The following is a 17644-nucleotide window of genomic DNA, read 5'->3' as shown; positions in this document are numbered from 1 at the left end:
CACCAGGGGTGGTGTGTGTTAGAGTATGTGTGTGTTTCCCTCTATTTTGTGCCTTCAGAAAGTATTCACACCCCTTGACTTTATCTACATTTTGTTTTCTTACAGCCTGAGTTTAAAATGGATTACATTTAGATTTTTTTGTGACTGGCCTACACACAATACCCCATAACGTTAAAGGGGAATTATGTTGTTCGAAATTTTTACAAATGATAAAAAATGTAAAGTTGAAATGTCTTGAGTCAATAAGTATTCAACCCCTATGTTACGGCAAGCCTAAATAAGTTCAGGAGTAACAATGTGCTTAACAAGTCATATAATAATGCATGGACTAATAGGGTTTTCAGAATGTTTGAATGACTACCTTATCTCTGTACCCCAGACATTGAATATCCCTTTGAGCATGGTGAAGTTATTAATTACACTTTGGATGGTGTATCAAGTCACTACAAAGATACAGGCGTCCTTCCTAACGCAGTTGCCGGAGAGGATTTCACCATGAGGCCAATGGTGACTTTAAAACAGTTACAGAGTTTAATGGCTGTGATAGAAAACTGAGGATGGATCAACAACATTCTAGTTACTCCACAATACTAGCCTAATTGACAGAGTGAAAAGAAGGAAGCCTGTACAGAATAAAACATTTCAAAACATACATCCTGTTTGCAACAAGGCACTAAAGTTATACTGCAAAAAATGTGGCAAAGCAATTCACTTTTTGTCCTGAATACAAAGTCTTATGTTTGAAGCAAATCCAATATATTACTGAGTACCACTCTCCATATTTTCTTTATTTTTTCTTTATTTTTTACCCACTTTTTCATGGTATCCAATTGTTAGTAGTTACTGTCTTGTCTCATCACTACCGTATGGACTTGGGAGAGGCAAAGGTCAAGAGCCATGCGTCCTCCGAAACACAACCCAACCAAGCCGCACTGCTTCTTAACACAGTGCGCATCCAACCCGGAAACCAGCCACATCAATGTGTTGGAGGAAACACCATACACCTAGTGACCTGGTCAGCATGCACTGCGCCCAGCCTGCCACAGGAGTTGCTAGTGCACAATGAGACAAGGATATACCTGCCGGCCAAACCCTCCCTAACCCGGACAACGCTAGGCCAATTGTGCACCGCCCCATGGGCCTCCCGGTCGCAGCCGGCTGCGACAGAGCCTGGGCTCGAACCCAAAGTCTCTGGTGGCACAGCTAGCACTGCGCCACCCGGGAGGCCATACTCTCCATATTTTCAAGCATAGTGGTGGCTGCATCATGTTATGGGTATGCTTGTAATCATTAAGTACTGGGGAGTTTTCAGTATAAAAAATAAACGGAATGGTGCTAAGCACAAGCAAAATCCTAGATGAAAACCTGGTTCAGTTTGCTTTCCACCAGACACTGGGAGATGAATTCACCTTTCAACAGGACAATAATCTAAAACACAAGGCTAAATCTACAATGGAGTTTACCAAGAAGACAGTGAATGTTCCTGAGTGGCTGAGTTATAGCAAGACTTGAAAATGGTTGTCTAGCAATGATCAACAACTAATTTGACATAGCTTGAAGAATTTTGTAAAATAATAATGGACAAATGTTGCACAATCCAGGTGTGGAAAGCTCTTAGAGACGTACCCAGAAAGACTCACAGCTGTAATTGCTGCCAAAATTGCTTCTACAAAGTTTTGACTCAGGGGTGTGAATATTTATGTAAATTAGATATTGCTGTACTTGATTTTAAATACACTTGCAAAAATGTCTAAAAACATGTTTTCACTTTGTCATTATTGGGGTATTATGTGTCGATAAGTGAGAGAAAAAAATCTATTCAATGAATTTTGAATTTAGGCTGTAACACAATAAAATGTTGAGTAAGTCAAGTGGTATAAATTCTTCACCGCCCCACCAGCACAGCTCCCGACACTGTTACTGCCACCGCCACACAACGCCCACCACCCACCAGTTCTCTCCAACACTCACTACTCGGCTAGCCCGCATGGCTGTCTGCCCCGACTGTCTGCCCCGACTGCCAATTCTTCCTGTCTCGCTACCCGCCACCATTAGGCATGTAAATCTTGGTTGGGGGGAAAAAAATGCATGCCAGCAAAGCCACTGCACAACACAACACTAAACAATACATTAATTGCACGATAACAGTGACAAATGGTGGCCACAAACTGTTTAGGCCTACATAAAGCTGTCCCAACAGAAGAGTCCCTACAGCTGTCCCAACTTCTTACCACTACTACACCTGGCTATCAGCTGAGCCTTGTCTGGCAGTGAAACAGTTAATTCAGCCTCGTTTACTGCCTTTTAAAAAACATAGCTGATATGGCTGACTTGCTCAAACAAATGTGTTTTTTTTACGGACAATTGAGATATACAAGCTATGGCATAACGGGACGACGAGCAGATAAGAGGCAATCCGTAATTTCGAATCGGACATTAATGAGTGAGCTAGGACTGACGTAGTCAATATAAGTATTTGTTCAGCACTTTTGAAATGTACAGCGACAGAATTCAGAACATGGGTCGTTCTTACAGTATTATCCCTGTTCACCAAGTCAGAACAGTAGGATAAATAAAGGAGGCATATAAGCAGACAATGAAAGCTCTTACAGATTCACGTAGGAGATGAGGAGGGTCTTTGACCACCCGGTCTGCGGAAAGGACGCTGCTAAATGACTCCTGTCCCTCCGTCAAGGCGCCCAGAGTGTTGCTGAAATAGCATGTGAGTTCCGCAGCCTCGCCGCAGAGAGAGACTAGAATGAGGAGGCTCTTCAGGGAGTATTCCGGAACTCACTCACTGAGACCCTCAAGAACGAGTTGGTGTCCAGGGAGGAGCCTGATGATCTTGATGAACTCATTTCTCTCACTATCTCGCAACAAAGCATCATTCACTCATGCTGCCAAACAAACCCTCGTAAAACTAACCATCCTACCGATCCTCGACTTCGGCGATGTCATCTACAAAATAGCCTCCAACACCCTACTCAACAAATTGGACGCAGTCTATCACAGTGCCATCCGTTTTGTTACCAAAGCCCCATATACTACCCACCACTGCGACCTGTACACTCTCGTTGGCTGGCCCTCGCTTCATACTCGTCGCCAAACCCACTGGCTCCAGGTCATCTACAAGTCCCTGCTTGGTAAAGCCCCGCCTTATCTCAGCTAACTGGTAACCATAGCAGCACCCACCCGCTCCAGCAGGTATATCTCACTGGTCACCCCCAAAGCCAATTCTTCCTTTCCTTCCAGTTCTCTGCTGCCAATGACTGGAACGAACTGCAAAAAACACTGAGGCTGGAGACACATATCTACCTCACTAGCTTTAAGCACCAGCTGTCAGAGCAGCTCACAGATCACTTCACCTGTACATAGCCCATCTGTAAATAGCCCATCCAACTACCTCATCTCCATACTGTATTTGTTTATTTATCTTGCTCCTTTGCACCCCAGTATCTCTACTTGCACATTCATCTTCTGCACATCTACCATTCCAGTGTTTAATTGCTATATTGTAATTACTTCGCCGCCATGGCCTATTTATTGCCTTACCTCCCTTATCCTACCTCATTTGCACATAATGTATATAGACTTTTTCTACTGTATTATTGACTGCATGTTTGTTTATTCCATGTGTCACTCTGTGTTGTTGTATGTGTCGCACTGCTTTGCTTTATCTTGGCCAGATCGCAGTTGCAAATGAGAACTTGTTCTCAACTAGCCTACCTGGTTAAATAAAGGTGAAATATATATATATATTTTTTTACAACCATCTCCGGGAGCATCGGAGGGAGAGGGTAGGTAGGGTTGCAAGTTCCTTAACATCTGCTTCAGTGCCTTACCCTTCTCCTCCGACTGCATCTATCTCCAGAGGAGAGGCAGCGGCGTATCTATACTAGGAGCTGTCTATACTGTGGCCAGGCTGGCTACCTGGTCTCCACTTGTTCCCAGTGTCCAGTAAGAGGAGGCTCGGCCGTTATGGGGGAAATACTGTTGCGTCAAATTGCCGGCCCATCTTCCCCCGGACCCCTGTTTGAGGCCAACCTTGTGTGACAGAGCCAGGCTTTTCCTCTATCTGCTCTTATAGATTTTGGTGCCGACCAGCGCTTTCTGGACCGAGGCGTTGTTAACCAGTTGGGCCTGGACACCGTTTCACTTAACGCACCTCTCGATGCCAATGCTCTCAATGGTAAGCTTCTCTTCCGTGTCTGTGAGAGAACCATTCCAGTCATCCTGCGTCTCTCTGGTAATCACCAGAAAAAGATCAGTTTCCACATAATCAACAGTCCCAACTCTCCCCTGGTTCTGGGCCATCCATGGTTAAAACTACACAACCAACAGATTGACTGGACTACCGGGAGGGTAACTCCTTGGAGTACCTTTTGTCATTCCAATTGTCTACATTCTGACCTTCCACCTGCCTTGTCTGTACCCCAGTCCATTCCAGAACCCCCGGATCTGTCTTGTGTTCCTCCAGAGTATCACGGTCTAGCTCCTGTGTTCAGTAAGCACCACCCTTGTCACACCCTGACCTAACCAAAAAATTATGAAAACAAATATAACTAAAGTCAGGGCGTGACAGAAGGCGACAGTCCGGTTCATTCCAGGGTGACACGTGAGGTGAGTAGATTTGCAAGTTGCCATGGAGGAATACATCCAGGGCTCCCTGGCTGTTGGACATGTCAGGCCTTCTTCCTCTCCGGTGGGAGCTGGGTTTTTCTTTGTCAAGAAAAAAGATGGGTCATTGAGGCCATGCATAGACTTCGGTGGGTTGAATAGTATCACTGTCAGGAACAAGTATCCCTTGCCACTCATCAGTTCTGCTTTTGCCCCCCTCCATGGTGCCACGGTTTTCACACACCACTTGGATACTTTGAGTATTTGGTCATGCCGTTTGGTCTCACTAACGCCCCTGTTGTTTTTCAGAGCCTGGTGAATGATATTTTGAGGGATGTTATTGGATGCTTTGTCTTTGTCTATGTGGATGACATTCTTTTTTCAAAGACCTTGAGGCTCACAAGCAACGCGTTCACTGAGTCCTCCAAAGGCTGTTGGAGAATAAACATTTTGTTAAGGCTGAGTTTCATGTTTCATGAGTTTCATGTTTCCTCTGTGTCCTTTTTGGGTTACATTATTGTACAAGGACAGCTACGAATGGACCCAGCCAAGGTTAAGGCAGTCATAGAGTGGCCTGTGCCCGCTAATCTGAAGCCACTACAAAATTTTCTGGGGTTTGCCAATTTCTACAGACGTTTCATCCGTGACTACAGTCGTTTGGCGGCTCCTCTCACCACCTCCATTCCGTTCCACTGGTCCCCCGAGGCAGAAGCAGCATTCCGGAAACTCAAGCACCGCTTCACTTCCGCTCCAATCCTTACCCAGCCAGACCCAGAAATCCAGTTTGTCCTTAAGGTGGACGCTTCCGACACCGGGGTACGTGCTGTCCTGTCTCAACGTTCACCCTCTGATCAGAAGCTCCATCCATGTGCCTTGTCCCGCAAGCTCTCACCTGCAGAGGGAAATTTTGACATAGGTAACCGGGGACTTCTGGCCGTGAAGCTGGCTCTTGAGGAGTGGCGTCACTGGTTAGAGGGCTCAGTTCTCCCCTTCATTGTGTGGACGGATCATAAAAACCTATCCTACATCCAGACCGCCAAACGTCTGAACTCTCAGCAGGCCAGGTGGGCATTGTTTTTCGGGAGATTCAACTTCACACTCACTTATCGCCCCGGATCTAAGAATACTAAGCCCGACGCCCTCTCCCGTCAGTTCACCGCAGACAACACAGGTTCTGAGCCAGAAACCATTATGCCATCCTCCTGCATCGTCGCCGCTGTCTCCTGGGAGATCGAGTCCCGTGTTCTCCAGGCTCAGCAGAACCAACCTGACCCAGGTAACGGTCCTAGTAAGGCTCTGTTTGTGCCAGATTCAGTTCACTCTGAAGTTCTTCAGTGGACCCATTCTACTCACCTCACGTGTCACCCTGGAATGAACCGGACTGTCGCCTTCTGTCACGCCCTGACTTTAGTTATATTTGTTTTCATAATTTTTTGGTTAGGTCAGGGTGTGACAAGGGTGGTTTGTTTAGTTTTTGTATTGTCTAGGGTTTTGTCTTGTCTTGTTTTTGTTTATCTATGGGGATTTTGTATGGTCTAGGGGTATGTAGGTTTATGGTGGCCTGAGTTGGTTCCCAATCAGAGACAGCTGTTTCTCGTTGTCTCTGATTGGGGAGCCTATTTAGGTAGCCATTTTCCATGTTGGTTTTGTGGGTAGTTGTTTTCTGTTTTGTGTTGCTGCACCTTACATGACTGTTTCGTTTTCGTTTCACTCTCTTTGTTATTTTGTTTAGTGTTTCTGTTCTAATACAAAATAACATGAACACTTACCACGCTGCGCTTTGGTCCGATGACTACTCTTCATCCGAAGACGAATATCGTTACACCTTCCTGCGTCAGCGATTTTGGTGGCCCACCATGGAGAAAGATGCTCGGGAATTCATCTCAGCCTGCTCGGTCTGTGCCCGGAACAAAACCTCCACCAAACCTACGTCCGGTCTGCTTCGCCCTCTTCCCATACCCAGTCGCCCCTGGTCACACATAGCTCTGGACTTTGTCACTGGCCTTCCCCCATCTGGCCTTCCCCCAACAATAACTCAGTCATCCTCACTATTATTGACCAATTTTCCAAAGCGGCTCACTTCCTTCCCCTCTCCAAGCTTCCTTCCTCCAGGGAGACTGCGGACCTGCTGGTATCCCATGTGTTGCGGCTGCCTGGCATCCCTATTGACATTGTTTCTGACAGGGGACCCCAGTTTACATCCCAGCTATGGAGAGCCTTCTGCACAGCACTTGGTATTAATGTTAGCCTTTCATCTGGATATCACCCCCAGACCAACGGCCAGACTGAGTGGGCCAACCAGGAGATGGAGACTGCCCTACGCTGTGTGACTTTGGCTAACCCTTCCTCCTGGAGTGCCCAGCTACCCTGGGTGGAATATGCCCACACTACCCTCATCAACGCCTCGTCACGTATGTCACCCTTTGAGTGTGCTCTGGGTTACCAACCCCCCTTGTTCCCTGCCCAAGAGGTCGAGGTAGCGGTGCCCTCGGTCCAGGACCACATGCCATCGCACCTGGAGGAGGGCCCGGGCTGCTCTTCTTCGTGCCTCCACCAGGACCCAATCCCAGCCTAATCGTCGCTGTGCTTCAGCTCCAGTCTACACTCCAGGCCAAAAGGTATGGCTCTTGTCTAAGGACTTGCCCTTGAAAGTGGCTTCCAGAAAACTAGTGCCTTGATTCATTGGTCCATTTGAGATTGATCATATCATTATCCCCTCTGCTGTGCATCTGAAACTCCCAGACTCTCTCAAAATCCACCCCACCTTCCATGTGTCTTTGATTAAACCAGTCTGCTCCAGTCCCCTGTCCACCCTGCAGCTGCTCCTCCACCCCCTCGGCTCATCGATGACCATCCTGCCTATATCGTCTGGCGGCTTTTGGATGTACGCCGTCGGGGTTGTGGTTGGCAGTATCTGGTGGACTGGGAGGGATACGGGCCTGAGGAGCGCTGCTGGGTGCCCCGTCACATTCTGGACCCATCCCTGCTACAGGATTTCCATACCTCACACCCTGACAAGCCGGGTCGTGCACCAGGTGGCTCCCGTAGAGGGGAGGGGGGGGGGGGGCTCGCTGTCACATCTGCTGCTGCTACACCCCCTAGTGGATATCCGGTGTCTCCTTGACCTACAGCATTCCAGTTCTCTACCTCTCCCTCTTCGTCTCTCTCTGTGTGTGATTGTTTGGTTGGAGACATGTGTGCTGGAGTCAGCAGTTCCCCACCAGCTGCAACCCGTTCCATAATCAAGACCTCTACAAATACTCAGTCCTGCCACTTCCACTGTGCCAGATCGTAATCGCCATTCAGTCAGTCATGCGTCTAGCTATTTGCTGTTATTTAAGATCCTGCTGTGCATATTTCTTTGCCTGATGCTGATTCTCCTCTCACTGCAGTTTTGCCGCTCTGACTCTGGTTCCTGTCTCCTGTTCCACATCTCACCACCCTGCTACCCTGTTCTGGATTCAACTCATCACTCCCTTGAATTCCCCTCCAGACCTGTCTACCCTGTCCCAACCGAGCTCACTCCAGCCTTCACATCTGGTTTCCTACAACTCATCCAAGCTTCCCTGGATCTGCACTTCGTCTCTCCCTGTGTTACAATAAATATCTTGGTTCATTCATCCCTGTTTCCTGGTCTGAGTCTGCTCTTGGGTTCCCCTGTGCTACTCCGCTTAATATGACATTTGTCTAAAACAGGCTATAGGCTGCATGTACAGTGGGGAGAACAAGTATTTGATACACTGCCGATTTTGCAGGTTTTCCTACTTACAAAGCATGTAGAGGTCTGTAATTTTTATCATAGGTACACTTCAACTATGAGAGACGGAATCTAAAACAAAAATCCAGAAAATCACATTGTATGATTTTTAAGTAATTAATTTGCATTTTATTGCATGACATAAGTATTTGATACATCAGAAAAGCAGAACTTAATATTTGGTACAGAAACCTTTGTTTGCAATTACAGAGATCATACGTTTCCTGTAGTTCTTGACTAGGTTTGCACACACTGCAGCAGGGATTTTGGCCCACTCCTCCCTACAGATCTTCTCCAGATCCTTCAGGTTTCGGGGCTGTCGCTGGGCAATACGGACTTTCAGCTCCCTCCAAAGATTTTCTATTGGGTTCAGGTCTGGAGACTGGCTAGGCCACTCCAGGACCTTGAGATGCTTCTTACGGAGCCACTCCTTGGTTGCCATGGCTGTGTGCTTCGTGTCGTTGTCATGCTGGAAGACCCAGCCACGACCCATCTTCAATGCTCTTACTGAGGGAAGGAGGTTGTTGGCCAAGATCTCGCGATACATGGCCCCATCCATCCTCCCCTCAATACGGTGCAGTCGTCCTGTCCCCTTTGCAGAAAAGCATCCCCAAAGAATGATGTTTCCACCTCCATGCTTCACGGTTGGGATGGTGTTCTTGGGGTTGTACTCATCCTTCTTCTTCTTCCAAACACGGCGAGTGGAGTTTAGACCAAAAAGCTCTATTTTTGTCTCATCAGACCACATGACCTTCTCCCATTCCTCCTCTGGATCATCCAGATGGTCATTGGCAAACTTCAGACGGGCCTGGACATGCGCTGGCTTGAGCAGGGGGACCTTGTGTACACTGCAGGATTTTAATCCATGACGGCGTAGTGTGTTACTAATGGTTTTCTTTGAGACTGTGGTCCCAGCTCTCTTCAGGTCATTGACCAGGTCCTGCCGGGTAGTTCTGGGCTGATCCCTCACCTTCCTCATGATCATTGATGCCCCACGAGGTGAGATCTTGCATGGAGCCCCAGACCGAGGGTGATTGACCGTCATCTTCAACTTCTTCCATTTTCTAATAATTGCGCCAACAGTTGTTGCCTTCTCCCCAAGCTGCTTGCCTATTGTCCTGTAGCCCATCCCAGCCTTGTGCAGGTCTACAATTTTATCCCTGATGTCCTTACACAGCTCTCTGGTCTTGGCCATTGTGGAGAGGTTGGAGTCTGTTTGATTGAGTGTGTGGACAGGTGTCTTTTATACAGGTAACGAGTTCAAACAGGTGCAGTTAATACAGGTAATGAGTGGAGAACAGGAGGGCTTCTTAAAGAAAAACTAACAGGTCTGTGAGAGCCGGAATTCTTACTGGTTGGTAGGTGATCAAATACTTACAGTGAGGGAAAAAAGTATTTGATCCCCTGCTGATTTTGTACGTTTGCCCACTGACAAAGATATTATCAGTCTATAATTTTAATGGTAGGTTTATTTGAACAGTGAGAGACAGAATAACAACAAAAATATCCAGAAAAATGCATGTCAAAAATGTTATAAATTGATTTGCATTTTAATGAGGGAAATAAGTATTTGACCCCTTCTCAATCAAAAAGATTTCTGGCTCCCAGGTGTCTTTCATACAGGTAACGAACGGAGATTAGGAGCACACTCTTAAAGGGAGTGCTCCTAATCTCAGTTTCTTACCTGTATAAAAGATACCTGTCCACAGAAGCAATCAATCAATCAGATTCCAAACTCTCCACCATGGCCAAGACCAAAGAGCTCTCCAAGGATGTCAGGGACAAGATTGTAGACCTACACAAGGCTGGAATGGGCTACAAGACCATCGCCAAGCAGCTTGGTGAGAAGGTGACAACAGTTTCTGTGATTATTCGCAAATGGAAGAAACACAAAAGACCTGTCAATTTCCCTCAGCCTGGGGCTCCATGCAAGATCTCACCTCGTGAAGTTGCAATGATCATGAGAACGGTGAGGAATCAGCCCAGAACTACACAGGAGGATCTTGTCAATGATCTCAAGGCAGCTGGGACCATAGTCATCAAGAAAACAATTGGTAACACACTATGCCGTGAAGGACTGAAATCCTGCAGCGCCCGCAAGGTCCCCCTGCTCAAGAAAGCACATATACATGCCCGTCTGAAGTTTGCCAATGAACATCTGAATGATTCAGAGGACAACTGGGTGAACGTGTTGTGGTCAGATGAGACCAAAATGGAGTTCTTTGGCATCAACCCAACTTGCCGTGTTTGGAGGAGGAGGAATGCTGCCTATGACCCCAAGAAACCCTCCCCACCGTCAAACATGGAGGTGGAAACATTATGCTTTGGGGGTGTTTTTCTGCTAAAGGGACAGGACAACTTCACCGCATCAAAGGGACGATGAACGGGGCCATGTACCGTCAAATCTTGGGTGAAAACCTCCTTCCCTCAGCCAGGGTATTGAAAATGGGTCGTGGATGGGTATTCCAGCATGACAATGACCCAAAACACACGGCCAAGGCAACAAAGGAGTGGCTCAAGAAGAAGCACATTAAGGTCCTGGAGTGGCCTAGCCAGTATCCAGACCTTAATCCCATAGAAAATCTGTGGAGGGAGCTGAAGGTTCGAGTTGCCAAACGTCAGCCTCAAAACCTTAATGACTTGAAGAAGATCTGCAAAGAGGAGTGGGACAAAATCCCTCCTGAGATGTGTGCAAACCTGGTGGCCAACTACAAGAAACGTCTGACCTCTGTGATTGCCAACAAGGGTCTTGCCACCAAGTACTAAGTCATGTTTTGCAGAGGGGTCAAATACTTATTTCCCTCATTAAAATGCAAATCAATTCATAACATTTTTGACATGCGTTTTTCTGGATTTTTTTGTTGATATTCTGTCTCTCACTGTTCAAATAAACCTACCATTAAAATTATAGACTGATCATTTCTTTGTCAGTGGGCAAACGTACAAAATCAGCAGGGGATCAAATACTTTTTTCCCTCACTGTATGTCATGCAATAAAATGCAAATTAATTATTTAAAAATCATACAATGTGATTTTCTGGATTTTTGTTTTAGATTCCGTCTCTCACAGTTGAAGTGTACCTATGATAAAAATTACAGACCTCTACATGCTTTGTAAGTAGGAAAACCTGCAAAATCGGCAGTGTATCAAATACTTGTTCTCCCCACTGTATGTGCACCACCAAGTCAGAATAGTAGGCTAAATTATGTGGGGAAAATGGACCAAATTATTAGGGTAAGGCACATGGGCTACTAACATCTTACTACACAACATACACCTAGTATTACTTTCTTAGCTACAGTATGGATACCTCCCTGGCATATTACATCATTTATGCAGCAGCATACAATACATTTTTGGGCTGTGCTCACTTTAACAGGAAAGTGGCCTTCTTGGGCATATTTAGTCATCAAACTTTGTCATCAAAGTATGGCATTATGGTGCTTTCAAGACAACTGGTAACTCTGAAAAAACAAGGTTGAATCATCACGTCAGTGATCTTCAGGTCAGAGCTCTAGAAAGAGGCAGAGTTCCCGACTTGCAATTCCGAGTTGAATTACCTTTTAAAATGTATTTTCCTAGTCTGAGCTAATTTTCATAATGCTATACTTTGATGACAAAGTTTGATGACTAAATATGCCCACGAAGGACTGCCGCGCCACTTTCCTGTTAAAGTGAACACAGCCCAAAAATGTAGTTCCCAGTTGTCTTGAACTCACAGAAATCGGAGATTTCCACGTTTCCAGATGTTTTGAACGCGGCAGTCATGCTGTATTGACAGCATGGCCAGCGTTGAATGTTTATCATTTTAAGCTTGGAAAAGACACCCTTAAACCCAGACTTGGACCACACACCCACTCCACTGAATAGCAGGCTAGTGATAGCTTTGCAATGCTTGCAGTTAGTCACTGATTCCTTCCAAACTACTCATTGTTGAATTTGCGATTTCCAACTTGTTGTGTAATGTTTATAACCAATGGCCGATGAGCACCGATACGTTTTATCGATAATTTCTCTTCCTTATTTCTCTCCATATGACAAGGATTTGCCAGTCGATTGTTGACTTGATGCATGATGATGACTGCTAGCTTGATCTGTTAATATGATCAGTCCAATCAAAGCAAATGTAGATATAACGTGATTTGATGTAATTTTATCTGTGGCCAATGACATTGAGCCTTCTTGGATGGGCACTTCCAATGCAACTCTATGGCAGCACCCAAGGGGCTTGAATTTTCAAGCTCTACCAGTAGATTTTGTGGTGATGTTGTGTCCCCATGAGTGACAGAACATTTAGCCAATCATGGTGCAGCTAGTGAACATAACCAACCCCTAAGCTCCGTATTTTCCGCTGGCTGCTCCACTACCACAGAAAGCACTGAGCTAGGCTGAAACACCTGTATTTTGGAGCTCACTTACTCAAGTTTGTATGCAGATTTATTAACTCTAAAAAAAATGTTTTACATTGATTGCAAACTGATATGTGACACGTATTAATGCCAAAATAACATGCAAAACAGGCAACAACAAAAAAAGTAGATACACTACTCCAGGAATTGACTTTAAGGCCCAATGCACCCATTTTTATTTCAATATCAAAGAATTTCTGGGTAACAGTTAAGTACCTTGATGTAAACATTTTTGATTACAATGTATTTTTTAAACTATTTCTCAAGCAAGAATTTTGCTAGCATTGTCTGGGAGTGATCTGAGTGGGGAGGGGGAGGGATATGTAATCTGAAAACGAAATGTTATTGGCAGAGAGGTTTGGAACTCTCATTGTTGTTGGTCTATATGAACATATACACCAGGCAGGCCACAACCTGTTGATTAGAAGGGCCTGTGTAGATTGTATTTTCAACTAGTGTAACGGATGTGAAATGGCTAGCTAGTTAGCGGGTACGCGCTACTAGCATTTCAATCAGTTACGTCACTTGCTCTGAGACTTAAGTAGGGTTTCCCCTTGCTCTGCAAGGGCCGTGGCCGAGCGATGGGTAACGATGCTTCGTGGGCGACCGTTGTTGATGTGTGCAGAGGGTCCCTGGTTCGCGCCCGTGTCGGGGCGAGGGGACGCCGTAAAGTTATACTGTTACATTGATGCTGTTGACCCGGATCACTAACCAACCCCTAAGCTCCGTATTTTCCGCTGGCTGCTCCACTACCACAGAAAGCACTGAGCTAGGCTGAAACACCTGTATTTTGGAGCTCACTTACTCAAGTTTGTATGCAGATTTATTAACTCTAAAAAAAATGTTTTACATTGATTGCAAACTGATATGTGACACGTATTAATGCCAAAATAACATGCAAAACAGGCAACAACAAAAAAAGTAGATACACTACTCCAGGAATTGACTTTAAGGCCCAATGCACCCATTTTTATTTCAATATCAAAGAATTTCTGGGTAACAGTTAAGTACCTTGATGTAAACATTTTTGATTACAATGTATTTTTTAAACTATTTCTCAAGCAAGAATTTTGCTAGCATTGTCTGGGAGTGATCTGAGTGGGGAGGGGGAGGGATATGTAATCTGAAAACGAAATGTTATTGGCAGAGAGGTTTGGAACTCTCATTGTTGTTGGTCTATATGAACATATACACCAGGCAGGCCAAAACCTGTTGATTAGAAGGGCCTGTGTAGATTGTATTTTCAACTAGTGTAACGGATGTGAAATGGCTAGCTAGTTAGCGGGTACGCGCTACTAGCATTTCAATCAGTTACGTCACTTGCTCTGAGACTTAAGTAGGGTTTCCCCTTGCTCTGCAAGGGCCGTGGCCGAGCGATGGGTAACGATGCTTCGTGGGCGACCGTTGTTGATGTGTGCAGAGGGTCCCTGGTTCGCGCCCGTGTCGGGGCGAGGGGACGCCGTAAAGTTATACTGTTACATTGATGCTGTTGACCCGGATCACTGGTTGCTGCGGAAAAGGAGGAGGTTGAAAGGGGGGTGAGTGTAACAGATGTGAAATGGCTAGCTAGTTAGCGGGTACGCGCTACTAGCATTTCAAGCAGTTACGTCACTTGCTCTGAGACTTAAGTAGGGTTTCCCCTTGCTCTGCAAGGGCCGCGGCCTTTGTGGCGTGATGGGTAACGATGCTTCGTGGGTGACTGTTGTTGATGTGTGCAGAAGGTCCCTGGTTCGCGCCCGTGTCGGGGCGAGGGGACGGTCTAAAGTTATACTGTTACACTAGCAACTATCAGGAAATAACACTGATACAATTTTTGCTGTGTTTTCATTTCATCAGCTGTCTTACAATATGATACAAAACATAGAATTATAATTGTTTTGACTGCACTGGGCTTTTACGTGTTAGGGAAGGTGGTTGGACAGTCTGGCATATACAGTATTTAGAGTTGGATTGGAGTAGAATCAATGGGAATTTAAGAGATTTTTATTGAAAAGCACAACAGACATCTGTGCTGAAGCAACCACATTTTCAGAGAATCACAATTAATCCCATAAATGTATTGATGTAGATGTCAATATGTAGAGATAACACTAACTTCCTGAAAGAACTAAGGTATGATTAGGAATCTGACAGGTGAGGTTTTTCACCTTGGAAAGTACCCAAACTCCAATCGTCTCCTACGCGATTGTTAACTGTATGTATAGACTATTGTTGATGAAAGAGCGATCTAAGTCTAAGTTTATCAGGGAGAAAGCAAGACTGCTCACTGCTATAGTACAATTTTAGTTTGCTTGGCAAAATGCACCCTTGGGGGCATGTTTACAGAGAACAGTCATCTCCAGAATAACAAGGTAATACACTGGTGCCAGCTAATCCCATCATCCAGAGCCACAAGAAGTAAAGAGGGCAAGTCAAGTCAATTCCAGTGTGCCTGCCAATCTTCCATCCCACAGCAGCGGAGTGACAGAGGGAACATTTATGCTGACTCTGATGCTCTCTGAGGAAAAACTTTACAGATTCACTCTAAAGCTGAAGAAAAACTCCTTCACCTCTCACACAGGAGGGCTGAAAAGGCACACACATGCTCACGCTCACACACACAGGCACACGCATACACAGACACGCACGCACGCACGCACGCACGCACGCACGCACGCACGCACGCACGCACGCACGCACGCACGCACGCACGCACGCACGCACACACACACACACACACACACACACACACACACACACACACACACACACACACACACACACACACACACACACACACACACACACAGCAACACACATCCTTATTGCACAGCAGTGTGGTAATGTTACAGTAAATGTCACTCATTAGAAAGAAAGGGACCATCCAAATCCATTGCTTTTACATAGACTCAAAGTGTAATGCATGTCAAGAAATACAAATGCTAGCAAATATCAACAGGCTTTGATGTCATTGAGGAATTTCTGAACTGCAAAAGTGAAATTTGTGAAATATTTTCAAAATGCCTCTCCCCCTTTCCTCCTTTCCATCCTCTCCACCAGTGATGTAGTGGTAAAAAAAGGTGTGTAAACTCTGATTGCCGGCCGCAGTGAAAAAAGTAATGGTCCCTATTTTTTCAATGGATTTTTCTGCATAAGGTGGGTAAACTGTCAAGCAAAAAACGAAACGTGGGTAACCTGCATTTACTTGAGTTTACCATCCACTACACCACTGCTCTCCACAGGAAATACACATAGTGTTGTATTAACCTACTGTCCTGCATAAGAATGAGACAGAACCTCCATTCAGCATCTGACCACAGAGAGGACCCAGATTGACTCAGCTATTCCACCTCCGCCATAAACAACTAGATCAACAGGTGTGACCACACCAATACATCTCCACTCCCACTCAGAAACAAGTTCTGTATAAATCTCAAAGTCATCCATTGAAATACTTATCACAGTTTTGATATAAAAAGAGAGAATAGAGGGTAAAGAATCTTAATTAACTCCAAGGGTGAATTTGTTATGCAGTAGTCAAATTCATCTAGCTAAACAACAGTTAGACATAAAAAAAGAGCAGTTGAGAACACAAGAGAACAGACGGGTTGATGGAGTTGGTTGTGATGAATGGATCCAAAGTACAGCAACTGACCTTAGAGTGGGCTGCTGACCAGAGTGTTGTCCGAGTGTTGGTGGCCGTACATGCTGCAGTCATCCAGGGGATCAAGCCCCTCCCCCCAGACTGCTTCCTACTTTACCTCCACAGCACTAATAGAAACATGAGCAACAGCTGCCAGTCACACCCTGTCACACAGCGATGTATGTGAGAAATAGAACAAGCAAGCCCACCAAAGTGAGAATAACACTGAGAAGCCTTGAGACTGCGCGTGTCAGTGTGTCAGCATGTGTATGAGCGTCAGTGCCTAACTGAGACTGTGTGTGTGTGTGTATGTGTGTGTGTGTATAGACTTGAGGAAATGAGTAATATCAAGCAGTGAGAAGCATGTCTGCTATGCAACGAGCCACATAAGTAGACCAGTTGCCGCTACCACCCACTCACCTTACTGTGAAAGGGATGGACACGCACACACACACACACACACACACACACACACACACACACACACACACACACACACACACACACACACACACACACACACACACACACACACACACACACACACACACACACACACACACACACACACACACACACACACACACACCATCAATCGACTATGATCCATAAAACAAATATTATCCTTTCTAAACAAGTGTATGTTGTCTTCAATTAGAAAGAGAAAAAACATTGAGATAGTTGATGAGAGACTGGGAGGGACAAGGGACAGTCTCATCCTACACACTTTAGCTTTAGCTGCTGCCTCTGACTCAAAGCTAAACCTCACATCTCTCCCACTATCTCTCTGTCTCTCTCTCACACACACACACACACACACACACACACACACACACACACACACACACACACACACACACACACACACACACACACACACACACACACACACACACACACACACACACACACACACACACACACACACACACACACACACACACACACATGGGACCCAGGGAATGCACTAAACCCACAGTGCAATGATTCAAGCCGTGAGAGACTAAAGCTCCCTGTAGTATTGTGTAAAGTAGCTGCTGAACCATTCTGATGACAGAGATTAATGAGGAAGCCCATTCAGTGTCTGAATTGATTCTCTATGATATCTAAATACGAATTAGAACCAGTAAAACACAAAGAGAAATCTAAGACTAGAAATGCCATTAAATTATTAGTCATGTTTACGACCACTAAAACGACCATAATCTCACAGCTCACTCACAAAACTGCACGCTAAC

General features: G+C 45.5%; 1 protein-coding gene across 2 annotated transcripts in view; it reads right to left on the bottom strand.

The window, feature by feature from the left end:
• The window catches only part of LOC139542794 (uncharacterized), a 60143-nt gene that overhangs the window by 3785 nt on the left and 38714 nt on the right, over nucleotides 1-17644 (bottom strand). The window contains exon 1 of one of the 2 annotated variants that reach the window (XM_071348626.1): nucleotides 16419-16585. The exons of the other annotated variant lie outside the window; for it this stretch is intronic. The gene's annotated coding sequence lies outside the window, so the exon portion shown is untranslated. Of the gene's footprint in view, nucleotides 1-16418; nucleotides 16586-17644 lie in introns of those variants that run through there. 2 annotated transcript variants of the gene reach the window in all.

The sequence above is a fragment of the Salvelinus alpinus genome, chromosome 17 (assembly GCF_045679555.1).
Source record: "Salvelinus alpinus chromosome 17, SLU_Salpinus.1, whole genome shotgun sequence".
Classification (NCBI taxonomy): domain Eukaryota; kingdom Metazoa; phylum Chordata; class Actinopteri; order Salmoniformes; family Salmonidae; genus Salvelinus; species Salvelinus alpinus.
This window is presented reverse-complemented; position numbering and strand designations above follow the sequence as displayed.